The sequence below is a fragment of the Neomonachus schauinslandi genome, chromosome 10 (genome assembly GCF_002201575.2).
Source record: "Neomonachus schauinslandi chromosome 10, ASM220157v2, whole genome shotgun sequence".
NCBI classification, from domain to species: domain Eukaryota; kingdom Metazoa; phylum Chordata; class Mammalia; order Carnivora; family Phocidae; genus Neomonachus; species Neomonachus schauinslandi.
The window spans coordinates 113,698,126-113,703,844 of NC_058412.1; the positions used below are offsets into that span (position 1 = coordinate 113,698,126).

Genomic DNA, 5,719 nt, shown 5'->3' on the forward strand with positions numbered 1-5,719 from the left:
TTTAAGTCATTATAAAGATTATTTTTTTCTTAGTTCCAGTTAATCACATCTAACTTATCCACACTTGTAGTCTTGTTTAAGTACATGTATATATATTTTAAAGATTTTATTTATTTATTTATTTGACAGAGAGAGAGAGCAGGAGCGAGGGGCAGAGGGAGAGAGAGAAGCAGGCTCCCTGCTGAGCAAGGAGTCCGATGTGGGACTTGATCCCAGGACCCTGAGATCATGACCTGAGCTGAAGGCAGACGCTTAACCAACTCAGCCACCCAGGCGTCCCTTGTTTAAGTATATTTTTAAGTTAGCCTATTCTTGTTCTTTAAATATGTCTTCAAAAAGGAAAACCTTTTTTTCTAACACGTATTAGAAATAATTGCCACTAAAATTTGAAATCATGCTCTTCCACATGTCATCTCAAATCCTCTTGTGACCCACCAGGGATACAGCCCACTTTCTAGGAACCACTGCACTAAGCTTTTCTTCTGATCACAAGGGTTCCTTCTAACCTTACCTTTCAGAATTTTATGAAGTTCCCTTTCCCAGGTTGGTGCTTCATGTTGCCCCCGGGGGTCCCTGCTCTCTGGAGGAGTTCACAGACTTCATTCCTGTGCAGTGCACAGGACAGTTAACATTCACGGGAGGTGACCCATGTCAGGAGCTGGGAAGGGACTGAGACTTTCCCCTACTTACAAGCTGAGAAGCTATTCTGCTTCACGGGGGCTGGCAGAAGACAGGCTCCCGGGGCAGAGACAGGGACAAGGTGTAGCCAGAATGTCAGGCTTCTACTGATTCCCCATGTCTCCTAGGTCCCCAGGAGGTGATACAGATGGGCCTGCACACAACAGTGAGTTATGTTTATAAGACAACACTGAGCTTGGAGGATTTACCGCTTTTACAGCCACCGGTAACAGGCCTGCCTTTTATTGGAGGGGAAAACGTTACTTTATCCTTCAAGGTTGCTTGTCTTAAACACAACCCTGAAAATGACCTGGATAAAGGGTAATCAGGGCCTACATTCTTGACATATCCAGTAAGAGCATTCATGAGTGCTCAGGGCTCATGGTGGATTGCCTCTTCCAAAAAATCACACCCATGGATATCGCAGTTACAAGCCCCACGACCCAGATCAGATAGGTTAGGAAGTGTTGTGAGGTCCCACTTCCTTTTTTTTTTTTTTTTTAAGATTTTATTTATTTATTTGAGAGAGTGAGAATGAGAGAGAGTACATGAGAGGGGGGAGGGTCAGAGGGAGAAGCAGGCTCCTCGCTGAGCAGGGAGCCCGATGCGGGACTCGATCCCGGGACTCCAGGATCATGACCTGAGCCGAAGGCAGTTGCTTAACCAACTGAGCCACCCAGGCGCCCGAGGTCCCACTTCCTAAACTCCACCATTCTTTCTCCAATTTCTGAAACCATAGCATAAGGTCAGCAGGTAACGGGGGCAGGGGCAGGTGATTATATTATAGTGCTCACCTTGAGTCCTGATCAGTAATAATAAAATCAGTTATAATAAAAGGTAAAAGGTTCACTGACTTTAGGATTTTAACTTATGTTAGTAAGATAACCCAAATGTTACCTGGGTTCACCAGTTTGCATGTTCAAGGGAAATCACATTAATGTCTTGTATCAGTTAGCTCTTGTTATAGCAACGCCACAGAACAATCAGCCTCAAACACTCAGTGGCGTATGACATTTGGTTTTTAGTTTTGGGTTTCCTGATCAGCTGAATGGCTCCCTTTCACTCAACAAGTTGGCTTGGGTGGCTCTACTCCCATGTGTCTCTCATTCTTCCCCTAAATCCAGGGGGCTAACCGGAACATATTTCCTTCCTTCTGAATTGTAAGAGAGCATGCCCAACTACACAAGTATATTTTAAGCCTATTAGCCGAAGGAAGTTTAACGGCCAAGCACAAAGTCAGGAGGTGAGGAGGTATAGTCCACGCACGGAGGTAGAGGGCAAGGGTGGAGATATTCTGACAACAATCTAATCTCTCATCAGTCAAAAGCCCATGGTTCCTCTTGTTGTTTTTTACTCACACAGGACCTCAAGCCCCCTTTGCAAAGCCTTCCCCATATTTTCCCTTCAATCCCAAAGTATCAGCATACAATTAAGCCTCAGACAATAAACATTCACACAGTGGCTTCTTCCCGCACCTTCCTGAACGGGCTTTAAAAACACTTACATTCACTTTTCTCAATTAACCAACATTTCTTCCCAATAATAAAAAAGAAATAAAACATTGGTGCCAAGTTTATGCTTCTAAGCGCCCTCCTCTGCCCACCAGGCTGGGGCCTGCTCCTGAAGGAATTGACAAATAACCCCAGTGCTTTCTGTTCAAGCTTTCACATGCACACAAGGCCTTCTGTTTGAGAGGAGATACATACACATTGTGCAGTTCTTCATAAAGAATGGATCTGTTCTAGTTTTTATGGCTATTTAAAGTTATAAAAGGGAATACATTAATTTAGAAATGCTTCAGAAAAGAGAGCGAGAATAAGAGTCACAACAATAGGTAGGGGCGCCTGGGTGGCTCAGTCGTTAAGCATCTGCCTTCGGCTCAGGTCATGATCCCAGGGTCCTGGGATCAAGCCCCACATCGGGCTCTCTGCTCAGTGGGGAGCCTGCTTCTCCCTCTCCCACTCCCCCTGCTTGTGTTCCCTCTCTTGCTGTGTTTCTCTCTGTCAAATAAATAAATAAAATCTTTAAAAAACAAAACAAAACAAAAAAAACAATAGCTAATGTGTCTAGTTTTTCTGCTGCCTTATATAGTTGGAACATACCTAGGAGCTGGGCTTTACAAGGGGGTGAGTAAGTACCTGACTCAGGGTATTCTGTTATGGCGGTACCTTTTCCTTAAAGCTCTTTTCCCCCTTTAGCCCTGGTGTGTGTGCGCGCATGTGTGTGACGGTGTGTGTGTGAAAAGAATTATGTATATTCCCCAGCAGGTATTTCCTATATGCTTAAAGACTAGCCATTGGCAGTCATCTCTATCTGGCCCCTCCTCTGTTGTCCTAGCCCCTGACTGTGAACCTCTGTTGCCTGGGAGGCCACCTGAAGGCTCCTCATCTTTTTTTTTTTTTTTAAAGATTTTATTTAGTTATTTGACAGAGAGAGACAGCGAGAGCAGGAATACAAGCAGGGGGAGTGGGAGAGGGAGAAGCAGGCTTCCCGCTGAGCAGGGAGCCCGATGCGGGGCTCGATCCCAGGACCCTGGGATCATGACCTGAGCCGAAGGCAGACGCCTAACGACTGAGCCACCCAGGCGCCCGAAGGCTCCTCATCTTTTCCATTGCTAGGGATGTCTGTATTAGTCAAAGAGTCTTTGTTGGAAGTGGTAGGAACCCAACTCTAACTAGTTTGAGCACAAAAGGGGATTTATTGGCTCACATGACCAAACCATGGACAGCACAGGGTAGAGCTGATCTAGTGATGAGCGGATTCAGATATCCAAATGCTGTCAGGCTCTTCTCTCCCTCACTTTTCTCCGCTGCTCTATGCTTGTTGGGGCCATTGTTGCTTATCACAGATGGGCTTTCTCCCCAGGGAGGGGAATGTGGCCTCTAGCAACTCTAGAATCGCAGCCTTTCAGCTTCAGCAGCTCATGGAGGATAAAGTCTCTCCCTTAGCTCTGGTGTAAGCAATTCCAGGAGATGTCTCTAATTGGCCTGTTTTTTGTTTGTTTGTTTGTTTTAAGATATATTTATTTATTTTAGAAAGAGAGAGAGAGCACACAGGGGGAAGGGCAGGGAGAGGGAGAGAGAACTTGGGGCCCGATCTCACAACCTGAGCCAAAACCAAGAGTCGGATGCTTAACTGTGCCACCCAGGTGAACCCCCCCTTTTGTTTTTTTTAAACATTTATTTATTTGGGGGGGGGCGGAGGGAGAGAGAATCTCAAGCAGACTCCGTGCTAAGCGTGGGGCCCAACACGGGTTTGGATCTCAAGACCCTGAGATCACAACCCCAGCGGAAACCCAGAGTCCGGTGCCTAAATGCCTGTGCCACCCAGGTGCCCCCTAACTGACATGCTTTGAGTCACATGCTCATGGCCTGGACTAACCACCAGGACTTCATTTCCAGAATAAAGGTGGGGAGCACTGCATGGCCACTGGGGAAACCATTGGGAACCGTGAAACCACTTTAGTTTGCATGAACTATAGTGCTCCTTATGAGAACTGTAAAGTTGGTAACAAACCCTTTCCTTAATCTGTACCTTAGGAAGCCCATCTATACACTGGCAGGGGGTGAGGTGATCTGGAAGACTTCCCATATGGATGTCCTGTGACCCTGTTATAAAATAACACACTATTCTGGAAGGCAGTTCTAGCTCACACTCCCTTTGAGGGCCCTCTGTATTTGATCTCTGTGGGTCACTGGCTGGGGCAGGTTAAACACCACCAGGGTAGCTGTCCTGGGATGTGAAACTGGACTGGACAGTAATTGCCCACCTCTTTGGGGTAGTGGTGCTGGGAAATATGGTTGCCCACTGTCCCTGGGCCCCTGGGAGGGCTCGTTCCTGGCCAGCTTCCCTGTAATCGTGACTGCTTGAAGCTTGGGGTCATTTCGACCTTAACATGAGGGTTGGAACTCACAGCCTTGAGTCCTAGAGCTGGCTCTGACATGCCGCCAGTTAATTCCCTTCTGTCATCCCGTTGCCTCTTCAAGTTCTCTCCAGGTATATCTCTACTCACCCTGAAGCCTTCGTGAGTAATGTTGAATTTTCTTTAAAAAAAATTTTTTATTAACATATAATGTATTATTTGTTTCAGGGGTACAGGTCTGTGGTTCATTAGTCTTGCACAAAAATATGGAATGCTTCACGAATTTGTGTGTCATCCTTGTGCAGCGGCCATGCTAATCTTCTCTGTATCGTTCCAATTTTAGTATATGTGCTGCCAAAGCGAGCACTAATGCTGAATTTTCTGAAGATTGGTCCTCTGTCAAAAGATTGGCATCTGGGGCACCTGGATGGCTCAGTCATTAAGCGTCTGCCTTCAGCTCAGGTCAAGCCCCGCATTGGGCTCCCTGCTCAGCAGGAGTCTGCTTCTCCCTCTCCTGCTCCCCCTGCTTGGTTCCTGCTCTCACTGTCTCTCTCTCTGTCAAATAAATAAATAAAATCTTTAAAAAAAAAAAAGATTGTCATCTGTACATTTATTTATTTTAGACCAAACGAAAATGTTTGAGGTATATATGTATCATATGTTATAATTAATCCACATTTGGACTAATATTTTTGATGCACTGATCAAATATCTGTCTTGACAGCATGAGATAAAGGGGCTTCTGCTATATTGGCTTATTATCTATCATCACCTAATATGACATTTAAAAGCAATTAAATGGATGGTGCCTTAGGGTTTGCTCATTGTAGACCTTGGGACAAGAATTTGAGACCAAGTAGTTAATTTGGGGAATGATCTCAAGAAACACTGTTGGTAGGGTGGGGAGCAAGACAGCGAAGGAAAGGCTGCCAATGAATTATGTGTGATCATGTAATTTACCACTGTGGGCAACTGGAGCTAATCCCACTGGGGAACTCTGGGAGACAAGAACACCCTTCTGAGTTGTCCCACATGATGGGTGAGGATGCTGGTAGCCATCAACTTCCCATCCGTAATTGGTTGAAGGATATTGGGCATCATCACCAGTAATGCTGCGTTATCTGGTGCGTGGGCCAAGCGTGCTCCTGTAACTGAGTCTTGGGTCATAGCTGTAGTAAT

At 45.7% G+C, this 5,719-nt stretch overlaps 1 non-coding gene across 1 annotated transcript; it reads right to left on the bottom strand.

The window, feature by feature from the left end:
• Positions 1–4,800: 4,800 nt before the first annotated feature.
• Positions 4,801–4,907, bottom strand: LOC123326046. Its single transcript, XR_006540836.1, has one exon. It is a non-coding gene; the product is annotated as a U6 spliceosomal RNA (small nuclear RNA).
• Positions 4,908–5,719: the final 812 nt, after the last annotated feature.